Source organism: Musca vetustissima, unplaced genomic scaffold (genome assembly GCF_032173495.1).
Source record: "Musca vetustissima isolate MV318-11 ecotype Yass unplaced genomic scaffold, APGP_CSIRO_Mvet_v1 utg32113, whole genome shotgun sequence".
Lineage (NCBI taxonomy): Eukaryota > Metazoa > Arthropoda > Insecta > Diptera > Muscidae > Musca > Musca vetustissima.
In genome coordinates this window covers 38,230-55,405 of record NW_026876495.1, presented here as the reverse complement: position 1 = coordinate 55,405, position 17,176 = coordinate 38,230, and positions in this window count along the sequence as shown.

The following is a 17,176-nucleotide window of genomic DNA, read 5'->3' as shown; positions in this document are numbered from 1 at the left end:
ACATCGACAATTAAACAGCGACAACGACAACAACTGTTAAACCCCACTGAGTCGGCCAGGCCAAAGCAAACATTGTAACGTTTTGTTATTTTTGTGGTTGTTGTTGTTGGTTGGCATCTGTTTGGATTGTGTAATCGGGGAGTTGCTGATCCTTGGGCTGGTTGGTCGTTTACAATTTTCCTCCAACTCATTATATATTTATTTGAAATTATTTTACTTTTTATTATTAACTTGGTTATTGACTGGCTGGTCGATTGGTCGTTTGGTGGCCATTTACCAGTCTTTCAATATCTTCGATGGTTACAAATCGTTTACCTTTCCCCCGGAAGCATTTGGTTTTGGAATTGGTTTTCCTTTTTAAGTTGTTGGCTGAACTTTTACCAAGAAAAAACTCATGAAGTTTTCCTTTTCAAATCGAAAAACGAAACAAAATTTTTTAGTAGACCCCCTCAAGAAATATTCACCTTTTACCACATCGGAGGCTATTGCTGCCGCTGCCACTGCCACTGCTGTCTGTCTAACGTCTGTGGTTAAACTCCACTTTTTAATGTCCTCAGTTTTAACGGTCACTGATCAGTGGGATTTTTTGCTGCTGCTGCTTTTCACAGCCAGCATCATTCACTTATTCCGACCAGCTGCTGTCTACCTTTTTTGGCTGTTACTTTCATTGAGAGGTCTTTGAACACCATTTGAACATTTTTAAAATCGAAACACCAACTCCTCGGGGGGCATTGTTATGGATTTCAGTATTGTTTGGCAGTTTTTTTGTTGTTGTAGCTGCTGTTGTTGTGATTGAGCAATATACAACTTTCATTTACTTTTGAAGTTCAATAAACATTTCACAAAAAAGACCGTTAAGTGTAGTAAAAGTGTGAAAATACAATTTGATGCTTTACAATTTTAACTTTTTACGAATATTTGGTATAATATTTTCTGAAGAAAAAAATTCTTCAGACCAGGGAACAGAATTTTTTCTAAGAAAAATATTTTTTCTCGCCCTTTCTTTCCTGTTTTTAAGAAAAAAAAATCTCAGAAAAAAGGATTTCTTTAGGACAAACAGCCAAGAGGATTTTATTCTGTTGTACAAAAGCAGTCTCAAAAATATCTATATAATTTTCTCTATTATAAATAAGATTTTTTTATATAGAAAATCATCAATTCCTATAGCAATATAATTTATTCTTCTTAAAAATTAAAAATCAATTCACTAACCAAAAAATTTGTCCTTAGGCACGGCGAAGTGTTCTATAGGAAAAACCCCGTCTGATCAAAAATCATTTCTATGGAGCAAAGAAGGTAAAGAGGACAGAAAAAAAATACATCAGGATCCAAAAGCACTCCTATATTCTCTCTCTCTCTCGAGTAGCTAGAGGATCAGTATACTTTTTATATAAAATAGCATAAATCAATTGCCAAGAGGATTTTTTTCTATGAAAAAATCAAATACAATTTTATGACCAAAAATAGTCCTTTGGTCAAACGGCATCTTTATAGAAAAAATAACCCTCTGATAGGATGAATTTATTTAAAAAAAAGAATGAATTTTCTTCAGGTCTTTAAAGAGATTTTTTAATAGGGAAAACCTACTTAGGAAAGAGGACAGTAGAAAATACCTCAGTAGTTTTCCAAGAAGTGCATTTTGCCTAAATTTCATTTCATTCGGGCAGATTTAGAGTCGTTTGTGTACAATGGTACAAATTTATGTAAATCATAAATTGATTCACGCTATTCCGTATGCCGCGCTATTCAAAATTTAATCTCTTTCAGACACACGTTCAAAATATATATGGAAGCTATGTCTGCATGTGCACCAATGAAAAAAAAAACGCAATAACGTCATTCTAGTCTCAGTTTGAAACGTTGTGCAACATTTCGTGACAATCGGACAAACATTAGGAGTTTGGTGCACCATTTACCTAAAATCGGACGAAAATATATATGAGGGAGTTATATCTAAATCTGAACTGATTTCAACGAAACTTGCCAGAGATTAATTTGTATTAATTTCAGTACATTGTACAAAATTTGAGTCAATCGTAAAAACTTTGGGTCTTAACTGCACAATTTGTATAAAATCGGAAGAAAATATACAGGTGAACTAAATCTAAATCTGAATCGATTTTCGCGAAACTTAACACACATCATTCTAGACTTAATTTAGTACGCCTCGCCAAATTTCATTCAAATCGAAGGATATATAGGGACTTTAGTGCACGATTTACATTAAATCGGAAGAAAATATATATGGGAGCTATATCTAAATCTGAACCGATTTGCATGAAACTTAGAGCCCATCATTCTAGACTCAATTCAATATGCTATGCCAAATTTCGTGCAAATCGAAAGAAATGATATATGGGAGCTATACGTAAATCTGAACCGATTTTCAATAGGGTGCGCGCCTGAGCCAAATAAATGAACTGTGTCAAATTTCATCCAACTCGGATCATAAATGCAATCTGTACATTGCTCACAAAAATACATGGACGAACGGACATGCATATATCGACTCAGAAAGTGATTCTATGCTGGAATAGATTTTTTTCAATAGAATATATTTTTTCTCTAGAAAAAGAAAACACTTTATCTAGGAAAGATTTTCTTTATAAAAAATATTGTATATTAGTATTGATTTTTGTATTAGAAAAAAAATGTTATAGTTAAAGTTTTTCCGACAGAAAACAATTCCTTATTCCGGAATATTGATTTTTATACCCTACACAACAATGTTGTCAAGGTATTATAGCTTTGTGCAGTTTCAAGAGGTTGTAACTCCGCGAAATATTGTTCCTACACCCACCTTTAAGTATACCGAGTCATATCTCGACAAGCTGAGTCGATCTAGACATGTTTGTCCGTGTCCATTATAATTTGTAATCCCGATACGGGACACAGTTATGGAGGAATTTTCAGGAAATGTTCGGTTTTTATTTAGGGGATTAAATACTTAATTTTTGTCTTTTTTCTGGTCGCTCCAGAGACTGAAATTATGGCCCGAACCTAGCGAAATTTTACATGGAGAAGGGGATCGGACCAAAGAATAAGCATGCCTATTTTGATAAAGATCGGTCAATTTGTGTGAAAAATTACAAAATTTGTATTCTATGACGTATTTATCTACTCCTGAAAAACATAGACCCCAGAAGTTGATAGTATACCCATGATGAGTGATTGACCTTTAAATCGATACCAATTATATTGTCGTATGTAATCGGATGTGGGAGTTACACATAAATATTTACAGGTGCTTACGTATTCAGATATTATTCAGTAAACCATTATCTCACTAGAGGGCGGAAATATAGCGCTGATCGCTTTGCAATTTTCCATTAGGTTTCAGTTATGGTCAATGAAAACACCTATAATTTTCGGTGATAATCAGTTAATAATTTTTGGGATGAAGTGAAACGATTTTTTTTTTAAATCGATCAATAGTCCACTATTATAAGCCCCCGACCATTACAACCCAGCCCGCGGTGAAGGGAATCTGGACAAGTAATTAGAAGGGCTGTACTTGGAGTGTTTGAGAGAAAAATTCTCCGAAAGATCTATGGGTCTATCTGTGTTGACGGTGAATATCGCCGTCGAATGAACCATGAGCTGTACCAGCTATTCTCGGACATCGACATCGAACCAGCTGATGGTTCACGTAGAAGAGGAAGGCCACAAATTAGATGGACAGATTAAGTGGAGGACAATATTGCCGAACATGGTATTTCAAATTGGAAAAAAGACCGACGCGCCTGGAAATCTTTTTTAAGCTCGGCTTATGGAACGAAAGTTCTGTTACAAGCCAGCTAAGTAAGTTCTGAATATTAGTACTATTCGGAAAATATTTCAGTGTAAGAAAGAGGTGCTGTTGCCTCTAATCAAGAGTGAGCAAATATCACGAAATATTGCCAGGCTCGTAATAAAAATCCGCAGAAAGTTTGAATTCCGAGTGGTTGTTGTGTAGGGTATCGTATGCTAGCCCTTGTCCGTATAAACTGCTCCTCTTACTGGTTTTTTACGGGGTTTCTATTGAAAAAATTTTAATGCCGATTTTCTTTTCTTCCACTGTTTCGAAATCCCTAAGCTTAGCTCCCCAAATAAAGACTAAGAAGAAGAGTAACAATCAAAACACAACAATGCATAACAATACAATTAACAATAATAACAAAAACAACAACAACAAAAGTAGCAGCAATAGCATCATTAATGATATAATAACAACAACAGCTATGACATGAGTATCTGCAGTCAGACCACAACAACAATAACAGCCACAATAATAATGGCATCTATGATAATAGTCCACCACTCCTCTCCCCAATTCCCTCTTCTCTCTCCTGCCCTCCCCAAAAAATGAAATGAAATAAAACACTTGTTAATCGAGAGGCTTAACTGATGTTGCATAAATGGCCCGACAAAAGACGATGCCCCTAGCAGGGATACACGGCTGTGAGGCTGGTGAGGAATGTTTAGCTCCCCTCATCAATGGATGGAGAATGACCAGATGTTGTGGCTTGCTTGCTTGCTGGTCATTGTTGATGAGGTTGTTTGGATGGCTAGCTGCTTGGTGGTATGATCGTTTGATTTCGATCTTCTTCAAAAAAAGATGATGTGTGTAAATTTATAGGAAGTCATTCCTAAGAGAGTTTTCTGGATATTTTTGTTGTTGTTGTGCTATTGATATTTCTTCATGTTAGAAAATGATTGCATTTGAAACTTGTGCTACTGTTGTTGTTTTTGCAGCATTAAATGCAGCTGTAAATTATTTGTTGAAAATAATTTCTGGTCCGTTTTCCCGTTCATTTTCTAGCTGCTGCTGCCGTTGATGTTAAACTGTGAATTGACATTCCTTGTCATAGCACATCTTCAGCGTATTTAAAGTAAATGGGGGAAAATAATTGAAATTGAAAAGAGGATTTTTTTCAACTTCTTTCGAATTTAGAAAAAAAGAAATAGAATAGAATGTTATTAAATGAAAAAGAGAATAGCAAGAAAAATAGTTTGTTGTTAGATGAATGTTTTAGAAAGGTTGAATAAACTAATTAAAATCATTAAATGAAAATTTCGATTCAGAATTTTTCCCTATAAAAAACCAGTAAGGAAAGTAGTAAAGTCGGACTGGGCCGACTATATGATACCCTTCACCACTTTGGATATATTCTACATAGTCTCCTAACAGATGTCGCCTTTTCGAAAAGAACATTGACATAAAATTGAAAGAAAGCTATATAGGAACTTAAGTGCACAATTTCTATTAAATCGGACGAAAACATATATGGGGACTATATCTAAATCTGAACCGATTTTCACGAAACTTAGCACACATTATTATAGACGCAATTCAGTACGCTATGCCAAATTTCGTGCAAATCGAAAGATATTTAGGGACTTTGGCGCAACATTTACCTTAAATCAGAAGAAAATATATATGTGAGCTATATGCAAATCTGAACCGATTTTCTCGGAACTTAGCACACATCATTATAGACTCAATTTAGTACGCAATGCCAAATGTTGTGCAAATCGAAAGATATTTAGGGACTTTGGCGCACCATTTACCTTAAATCAGAAGAAAATATATATGGGAGATATATCTAAATCTGAACCGATTTACACGAAACTTAACACATATCATTCTAGACTTCATTTAGTGTGCTATACCAAATTTCGTGCAGATCGAATGATATATTGGGACTTTGGTGCAACATTTACATTCAATCGGACGAAAATATTTATGGAAGCTATATCCAAATCTGAACCGATTTTCTTCAATTTCAATAGGGTTCGTCCTTGGGCCAAAGAAATGAGCTGCGCTAAATTTCATCCAAATCGGATCATAAATGCGACCTGTACTTTGTTTACAATTTAACGTGGACAGACAAACGGACAGACGGACGGATATGTATAAATCGACTCAGAAAGTGATTCTATGCATATTCTCAAAAGGAATCGTGGGTCTATCTCGTTTCCTTTTGCCTGTTATAAACATATGCACAAAGACATAATACCCTGTACCAGAGTGTGGTGAAGGGTATAAAAATTCATGTATAAAACCAGTGAGCGGAGCAGTATAGTCGGACGGGGCCGACCATACAATACCCTACACAACTACCATGGAACTCTAACTTGCTGCGGATGTTTTTTCCGAGCCTGGGCAATATTTTGTGATATTTGCACCCTCTTGCCCGATTAGAGAGAGGTCACCTCTTCCTAACACTGACATATTTTCCGAATACAGCCCTTCTAATTACTTGTCCAGATTCCCTTCACCGTGGGTTGTGTTGTGATGTTCAGCTTTCAATTGTGGCCTATAGATCGACTCGAAAAAATACAAAAATTAAGTTTTCGATCCACTTCATCTCAAAATTATTATCAGATCATCACAGAAAAATATAGGTGGTGTCCTTGACCATAACTGGAACCTCATGGAAAATTGCAAAGCGATAAGCGTTTTATTTTCGACCTCTAGTGTGGTAATGGGTTACTAAATAATATGTGAATGCGTAAGCACCTGCAAAAAATTTAAGTGTAACTCCCGCATCCGAGAACATACGATAATGTAATTGGTATCAATTTAAAGGTCAACCACTCCTCTTGGATATACTGTCAACTTCTCGGGTCTATGTCCTTCAGCGGTGATAAATACGCTACAGATTACAAATTTTGTCATTTTTCACACAAAAGTCAGGGTTCATTTGACCGGCTAAATATTGACCAATCTTTATCAAAACAGTCATGTTTATTCTTTGGCCCGATCCCCTTTTTCATGTAAAAATTATTGGGCCATAAGTACGGCTGGATCGGATCTGGATCGACCAGAAAAACCGTCAAAAAAAGTTTTGGGTCCATTTCATCCCCTAAATATTAACCGATCTTTACCAAAAACAATAGGGGTCTTCATTGGCCAGATCCTACATGCAAAATTTCGTGAAGATTGGTCCATAACTACGGCCTGTATCGTGTTTACAAATTATAATGGACAGACGGACGGGCGGACAAACATGTCTAGATCGACTCAGCTAGTCGAGATATGACGATCGATATACTTAAAGGTGGGTCTAGGACCTCTAGAGCGACCAGAAAACCCGACAAAAATAAAGTTTTGGGTCCATTTCATCCTTTAAATATTAACCCATGTTTACCAAAAACAATAGGGGTATTCATTGGCCAAAGCCCATGCTACATGTAAAATTTCGTGAAGATTGGTTCATAACTACGGCCTGTATCGTGTTTACAAATTATAATGGACATATGGACGGACGGACACACATGTGTAGATCGACTCAGCTAGTCGAGATATGACGATCAATATACTTAAAGGTGGGTCTAGGACCAATATTTCGCGGCGTTACAAATTCAGGGGGCTGCACAAAGCTATAATACCCGGACAACATAGTTGTGTAGGGTATAATTATTAAATTGGAAATTGCACTTCTAAACGATTCGGAATTTTTCCCCATGAAAAAATTAAAAAAATAGAAAAAAATATTCATGTAAATAAAACACTATATGATATTCCCTCAAGAGCATCGCAGGCATCTTGAAATTCCCTTACGTACCATTAAATTGAAAAAAAATCCCCCTCCCTCTCTCAAAAAACAACAAGGAAATAATTGTTGTTGTATTTTTTTCTGTAACAAACCACAGATAATGTAACATTATCTAAATAAACAATAAATGTATTTGTTTGAAAACCCGGAATTTTGATTACATAGCTTCGTAAAGGCGGCCAGAAGTAAATGAGGCTAATTAAAGAAGGCATTTCCCTTAAGATAACCGATAGGAATGGGGAACGAACACATGTTCTTGCCACGGTTATTTTTTTTTATTTTCTTCATTAATTGAAGTTGGCTTCACGGTTGTTTGGTTGCTAGACTGGCTCGTTGGTAATTAAATGAAAGTTATTATCACTTTAATAGTGTTGTGGTTATAATCGCTATCTCATTTTTTGAATCTTTAAATAAAAACATAAGACAATACAACATTCTGTCTACAGTTTACATGAAGCAAACATTCAAATAGATTGGCTTGCTAATCAAATATGTATCTGTATCTTTCAAACCAGCAGCATTAAATGTTGATTATTTGGTTGCAGGTTTCAATTTTTTTTTTTAATTTTTTCTTACAGTTGTTTGTGTTTGTGATTTAAGTACTCTGTGTTTTGTAAATTTATCATAAATCACATTTAAAACTCATTAATAAAAATGTAACGAAACTTGAGATTTATTTTTTATGAGCGTAACACATTCCAATCAGAAAAGTTGTTTGAAAAGACTTTATAGATCAAATTTCATGGAGAAACAAAATTACTTTTTTCCAAAGAAAAAAATCCAGTGAACCCAAGAAAATTTTTTCTGGGACTAAGGGAATCCATTTTCCCTATAGAAAAAAAAACCTGTTTTCTATAGAAAATAATCCTGTGACCACAGGAAGTAGTTTTTTCAATAGAAAAAATTCCTGTGGCTACAGGACACATTTTTCCTATAGAAAATCCGGCTAAGACCTTCAAAGTTAGAAAATTGGAGGGGCCTTTAGATGAGGACTGTGTTATACTATGGACCTATATTGAAAATTAACTCCACAGTTGTTATTCACCCTACAAGAATCCCGAATGCCACTTCATTGAGGAAATACGGCATTTTTTATGGCTGCTATGTCAAAACATGTGTAGAAAATCGTCCTACCAAAATTTATTATTATCTGCATAGATGTATTTTACCCTCCAAGAACCCCGAATGGAAAATTACAGCCACTTCGTTGAAAGCGGCTAAATTCTTCAAAATACTGAAACAGGGTGTCAGGAAATGGACCTATACTAATCATTTTCTACATATATAAAACTCGACCTCCAAGAATCCAGAATGCCAAATTACAGCCACTTCGTTGTTAAAATCAGCTTAAAATCAAAATATCGAAAATAGGTCGGGATTTATATGGGGGCTGTGTCAAATTATTGCACATATATTTATAATTTTTTGCATAGGTGTATGTTAGCCTCCTGAATGCCAACTTTCAGCCACTTCGATGAGTAAATGAAACTCAAACCTTCAAAATATCGAAAATAGAGCGGATTCTTTATATGGGGGCTATGTCAAAACATGGACCTATACTAATTATTTTCTGCACAGATGAAAGACGGCCTGCAAGAACCCCAAATGCCAAATTACAGCCACTTTTGGAGAGAAGATACCTCTAAAACCTTTCAAACACAGAAAATCGGGCGGGACCCTTATAAGGGGGCTATGTCAAAACATGCATCTATATTTATAATTTTTTTGCGTAGGTGCATATTACCCTAGAAGATAATTAAAATACCAATCTACACTCCCTTCGTCGAGAAAATGCGGCTACAATCTTCAAAGTACCGAAAATAGGGCGGAACCGTTATATGGGAAGAATACCACAACGTGGACCAATATTGATAATTTGTGATAGGAAGATTTGCCCTCAATGAGAACCCAAAATATCAAATTAGATCTAATTCGGTTGATATTTTTGACCAAAATCTCCATAATACCGAATTGTAGGGGGTACCGCTATATAGAACCTATATCAAAACGTTGGCCGATATTTATAAATTTTGGTAGGACGATTTGTAATCCAATGAGAACCCATCATACTATATTACAGTACATTCCTTTAAAATCCGAGACCAAAATCTCCAAAAGGCCGAATATTACAGGGTAAGGATATATGGGGTCTACCCCGAATATTGGGCCAATATAAATTATTTTTGGTATGGAGATTTTCTACTCAATGAGAACCCAAAATAGCAAATAGCAGCCAATTCGGTTGAAAAACCAGCCCAAGCACCCAAAAATACCGATGATCGCAAGGTACCATTATATCGGGACTACCCTGTAAAAGTTGATCAATATTAATAATTTTTGATTTGAAAATTTTCTGATCAATTTAGGGTTCCCTAAATATCGAATTACAGACAATTTGGTAGAAAAACGTGCCCAAGCTCCCAAAGATACTAAAATCTGGTAGGTATCCTTATATGGGAGCTACCCTGAAAAGTCGACCAATGTTGATAATTTTTGGTAGGAAGATTTGTTACTCAATGAGAACCTAAAATACGTAATTACAAACAATTCGGTTGAAAAACGTGCCCAAGCTCCCCAAAAAATATCGAAGTTCGGAAGGTACCCTTATATAGACACTACCCTAAAAAGTGGATCAATGTTCAAATTTTTTTTGTAGGATGACATGATACCTAATAAGATCTGAAAATATCAAATTAGAACCAATTTGGTTGAAAAACCTGCCCAAGCTCCCCATAATATCGAAATCTGGTACGTACCCTTATATGGGGGCTATTCTAAAAAAATAACCAATGTTGATAATTTTTGGTAGGGAGATTTGCTACTCCAAGAACATACAAAATACCTTATTACAGCCAATTTGGTTGAAAAACATGTCCAAGCTCCCCAAAATATCGAAGTTCGGAAATTACCATTATATAGGGACTACCCTGAAAAAGTGGATTAATATTAATAATGTTTGGTAGGAAGAGTTTCTGCGCAATGAGAACCCAATATAACAAATTACAGTCAATTCGGTTGAAGAACGTGTCCAAAATCCACAAATTCCGAAAATAGGTCGGAACCTTTATGTGAGGGCAACACCAAAACATGCACCGATATTTTCCCTTTGTAATACCAAACATCCTATGAGTATAAGCAATGTATGTGCAAAATTTCAATCCTCTATATTAAATATTAGGGAAATAAGTTAAACCTCAGTTCCTAGAGTTCCGCATTTAATGAATTATTCCCCACTGTGCCAATATTTTGAAATTTGTTTAATTTTTTCCTTTTATCATTTTCTGTGCATCATTAACGCTTATGAATATGCTTGGAAAAATCATCATCATCAGTAGCAGTAACTACAACAACAACAACAAATCCAAATAATACAAAACACTTCAATTCATACTCATCGTTCGCTCGTGTGCCAGCTACTGTCTAGATATGCGAGGAGTGCGTGTTCCAGATACATTTCATCTCGAGATGATCACCATTCTTCATCAAATTCTAGAAGTACTTTCACAACAACAACAACAAAAGCAGCTACAACAATGCAAGCTATATGCAATAATGCTATTTTGCCCATTTATTTAATTGAGTTTCCAATGAATGGCAGGCTGGGTGGATGGATGGATATTTATCTGGGCACAGGCCAGCACAAGTGTTGGCATAGCTTATGAATGCTTTATAATTTAGATCGAGATGGAAAAAATATGAATGCAATGCAGTGCAAGACATATCATGATCAAACCACAATAAAAGGGGGGCCAATGAGATGTACGAGGCAATGGAAGAATACAATTTTCAAAAGAAAAAAATCCAATGACGATGATGTCATACTTGGAGGCAACGAACTCCAATAAATATTCCGCAGATGACCTGATGAGATTTGTCTTAATTAAAATTGACAGGATAAAGAAGCTGAATTATTGAGATTTTTTCAAGAAGATTTATTAAAAAGTCAACTAATTTATTTAATAAAACTCAACAAAAGAAATTATAACAAAAAACTTCTTAAAAGAGCTAGTCACTCCCCATCCTCATAGGGATAATCGGGTACGGTGTAATTGAAAAATAGTAATTCGGTTTGGGTTACCTTGGGGTCACAAAAAGCAATAGAATTTGGTACCGAAGAAAAAATAAACCAAATAATATCCTTAAGTACTCACATATACTATGGAGGTGACAAAGGCCGCCAGGCCACTTAGCAGCATTGTAGTTTGTCGCGTCTGCCTCTTGGCATTGAACTCCTTCCAGCAACCCTCGGGTATGGGCATATCATTGAAGGTGGATTGCTCGCCGCCATCTTGGAATTTTGTGCGGAGACGAGGTGCAGTTTGAACTGAAGGAGGGAGGACGTATTCAGCATTTGTTTGAAGGAAGTTAGGAAGGTTTTCTTCAACTTACTGGACCTTAGGAATCCCAAGCGGGCTTGCCTGATCAAATTGAGAGCCATTGGAAAAATGGGAGGACAATATTTATTTATCTATATTTTTTATTTTGAAAATGTAATTCGAAACAATTTTCAGAATTGAAATGTGAGAAAAATTGCAAGGCTTGCTTTGTTATTTAAGAAAAATATTCTCACAGTATTTGGAAAATATTATCTAGGTTATCTGAAGATAATAGCAAATTGAATCGTGATATATTAAAAACATATCTACGTTATCTAAAGAAAATATAAATACACATGTTTTTTAAATAACATACAAACAATACTTTGGTTATCTGAAATATAGATATATTATCTACGTTATCTCAGTAACATAGTCAAATGATGTTAATATTATAGATATATTATCTACGTTATCTAATTAATATTGCAACTTTATATACGCTATTGAGTTGACATACCAACGTTATCTAGGTTATCTAAATAACATAGATACATTATCCATGTTACTTAAATAACATAGATACTTTATCCATGTCATCAACATTATATAAATATATTATCTACATTATCTAAATAATATAAACCCCCCATGTATGTTATCTAAATGACGAAGAAACATTATCCGATTTATCTAAACGACAAAGAAGCATTATCTGCGTTATCTAAATAACATAGAAACCGTATCTACGTTATCTAAATAACATAGAAACAGTATCTACGTTATCTAAATAATATAGAGATATTATCTACGTTATCTCATTAAAATAGAAACATTATATTCTTTATCTAAATGATATATAGCAATTATCTACATTATCTAGGTTATCTAAATGACATAGAAACATTATCTGCGTTATTTAAATGACAAAAACGTTATATGCGTTATCTAAATGACATTGTAACATTATCTGCGTTATCTAAATTACATAGAAACATTATCTGCGTTATCTAAATGACATTGAAATATTATCTACGTTATCTCAATGTCATTGAAGTGTTATCTAAATGACAGAAACATCATCAGCGTTATCTAAATGACATGGAAATATTATCTACCTTATATTAACGATATATAAACATTATCTACGTTATCTAAATGACATAGAAACATTATCTACGTTATCAATATAATATTGAAGTTTTATCTACATTATCCAATATCATAGAAACATTATCTGAGTTATCTAGATGACATGGAATCATTATCTGAGTTACCTAAATACGTCGAAATTGTATCTACGTTATCTAAATGACATAGAAAGATTATCTGCGTTATCAAAGTGACATAGCAACATTATCTACGTTATCTAAATGGCATAGAAACATTATCTGTGTTATCTAAATGACATAGAAACATTATCTGAGATATCTTAATGACATAGAAAGATTATCTGCGTTATCAAAGTGACATAGCAGCATTATCTACGTTATCTAAATAACATAGAAACATTATCTGAGTTATCAAAGTGACATAGCAGCATTATCTACGTTATCTAAATAACATAGAAACATTATCTGAGTTATCTTAATGACATAGAAACATTATCTACGTCATCTAAATGATATTGAAACATTATCTCCGCTATCTTAATATCATAGAAAAATTATCTGGGTTATATAAATTAAAATATACATTATCTAAGTTATCTTAATGACATAAAAATATTATCTACGTTATCTACATGACATAGAAACATTATCTACGTTATATAAATTACATAAAATGATTTTCTTCCTTGTTTAAATGATTTAGTAATATATTTAAGTTATCTAAAAGCGTAGAAACATTATCTAAACTCTTTAGGAGACATAATAACACTATCTACTTTATATAAATAATATAGGCGCATTATCTATGCAATTTCAATGATGTATCTGCATTAGCTTTGATTCTAAAATGCATAGGAAGATTATCTACGTTATCTAACAATTATCTAAGGTATCTACTTAACATATAACTATTATCTTCGTTAACTAATTAACAATTAAACATTATCTTCGTTATCTAAATAGTATATAAACTTAGTTGTGTTATCTACATGACATGTAAACATTATCTACGTCAGATAAAAAAGATAAAATCATTATCTATGTGATCTAAATAAAATAAAAATGTTATCTAAGTTATCTAATTTACAAAGAAACTACAAATAATGATAAAAATTCCTACAATTACTAATTTTTGACTTTGTAAAATCAAAATCTGCATAATGTTGGTGGTGTTGGTTTTAATGTATATGATTTATTTATTTCGTTTTTTGTTTGTCTTAAACAAATTATGTCAACAGCAACTATAATTTATTATGACCGAGTGATAATGTAAATCAAGTTCTGCTTCGAAACAATTCACTGTTAAATCAAGCACAGTAACACCAACAACAACGAAATGATGTGGGGCATTTAAGCCATGTCCAAGCGAACAAGAGTAGGAGTTCAAGTTTGAGACACTGACACCACCACGTACAGCTAGGCGAGCAGATTTTTTTCTTGACATCTCGATTTTCGACACAAAGCTGGCACAGAGAAGTGGTGGCGGTGCCACTAACACTTGCTAAGTAGTTTAGTGCACAAATTATGACTAGAAAAATTACCGAACAAGAATTAACAGTAACAGCGAAGCAGTTAGAAAAAAATATTAGAAAAAATTAACAAAAACAAAACGAAATAAAATAAAATGTTGCTACGCTCTTACACTTGTCCATTGGTAGGCTGCATGTTTTTTTCGCTTTATTTCTTCGTTTTTCTTCTAAGTTTCTTTGCTCTAATACCACCACTCTGTGTTAATGACAAATTTTTTGACATGACTCTGAACTTGTTCGACCGTTGTGTTGTGTTGTATTGTGTGGCTTAGCCATTTGGCCAAATGGTCATTTCTCGGCTAAATCAGGTTGTCTTTTGTGGCAATTTTGTAATGAGAAGTTTTTCAACAACAACAATAAAACAAAAAAGTGTTTAGATGACTAATTGAACTTAACCATGGAAACGGTGTCAAATAACTGAAAGAAATGCAGAGCCAGAAGTAATGGAGAAAGAATTATAGTCTTTAGAGCTTTTCAAAAAATTCCGGATTTCCTAAAAAAATTTTGTAATTTTAGTTAATTACCAGGTTCGTTTTTATGGGCTCAAAGCCCTTATTATGTTGCATAATATTCTAAACAAATAACTGGAAGATAATTATTTTTAATTTTTTCCCAAAATTTAAATCTAAAAATTCCCACACAAAAGTGCAACAAGGTTCTTGTTCGCCTTCATAATTTGGGGTTTATGTTTCTTTGAAAAGAATTTTATTGCATTGCAACAGACAGGTTTGATTTCAAATTTCTCTGTGAGTGATGTCAGTATTCTTCGTTTAGTATTGTTATATAATTTGATAGCCAACCCAAAATTGCAATAAAATCAAGATCACATTTTTGAAACAAACGGAAATGAGCAGCACAAAAACTATGTCAAATTATTTAGCTGATAAAGAATGCCAATTTTGTGAACCTCAGTGGAGGGACTTAAAGTTAAGCGTGACTCATAATGAAAGTATTTGTTATCCGAAATGATTGATATGTTAATTCTTTAACATTTGTGAATATGCTGAAGATAAATTTGACTAACATAGAAGACAATTCTATAACATAGCACCAATTCTATGTATGTTAAATAGCATTACAATTGTTTCTATGTTATTCTATAAAATATAAACCAATTCTATGGTTTGTTTGATAGAATTAATACCGTTTCTATGTTATTTCAATAACATAGAACCCAATATTATGTTATTTTTATATCATAAGACCCAATTCTCTATTTTTAAATAATATTATAATTATTTCGACACCATATAACCAATTTATATTTTATTTCCATAACATTGAACCAAATTCTATGTTATTTTTATAACATAGAATGCAATTTTATGATATTTCTATAATAGAGAATACAATTCTATGTATTTGTCATGAAATTGAAACACCTTCTACATAACTTCGACAACATAGAAACCAATTCTATGTTTTGGATAACATTAAAACAGTTTTTATGTTATTTCGACACAGCATTGAACCAAATTCTATGTTATTTCTATAACATAGAACGCAATTCTATTTTATTTCTACAACATAGAACCGAATTTTTGATAATATTGGAACTGATTCTATGTTATTTCAATAACATAGAAGGACATTTGATGTTGTTTCGATGACAGAGAATAAAATTCTATGTTATTTCGAAAACATTGAAGCAAATTCTATGTTATTTTAATGATATAGAACGCAATTCCATTTTATTTCTATAACATAGAACCGAATTCTACGCATTTTTAATAAGACTGAAACTGATTCTATGTTATTTCGATAACATAGAATTAAATTCTATGTTGTTAAGATAAAATAAAATGAAATTCGATGTTATTTTCATACCACTGAACCAAATTCTATTTTATTTTAATAACATAGAACTCAATTATATGTAATTTCTATTTCTATAACATAGAACCGAATTCTATGTAGTGCTGATAACATTAAAATTGATTCTATGTTGTTTCGATAACATAGAATGAAATTCGATGTTATTTTGAGTACATAGAACCACTTTCTAAGGTATTTCGACAACATAGAATGGAATTCGACATTATATTGATAACATAGAATTTAATTCTATGTTTTTTCTATAACATAAAATTTGACTCTATGTTTTTTTTTCAAGAACATACAAATGGATTCTATGTTATTTTGAACCAAATTCTACGTTATTTTAATATCATAGAACTCAATTATATGTTATTTCTATTTCTATAACATAGAACCGAATTCTATGTATTGCTGATAACATTAAAATTGATTCTATGTTATTTCGATAACAAAGAATGAATTTCTATGTTATTTTGACTACATAGAACCACATTCTAAGGTATGTCGACAACATAAAATGGAATTCGACATTATATTGATAACATAGAATTTAATTCTATGTTTTTTTCTATAACATAAAATTTGACTCTATGTTTTTTTAAGAACAAACAAACTGATTCTATGATATTTTAATAATTTTGTGTAAATTAAATAAATTTGAAACTGTTCTATGTTATTGGGAGTGTATGATACAACTCACCTACATTTTGACCTTATTAGAGCGTGTCAACCACCACCCTTCCTTCCTACTACACCCCACCTTTAAAACTGAAACTTGCTGCACTTTATGCTTCAATGGCATTGGGAAACCTATATTCAAGAGTAGTACCATCATCCGACCAACGACAAACATCTGTCCA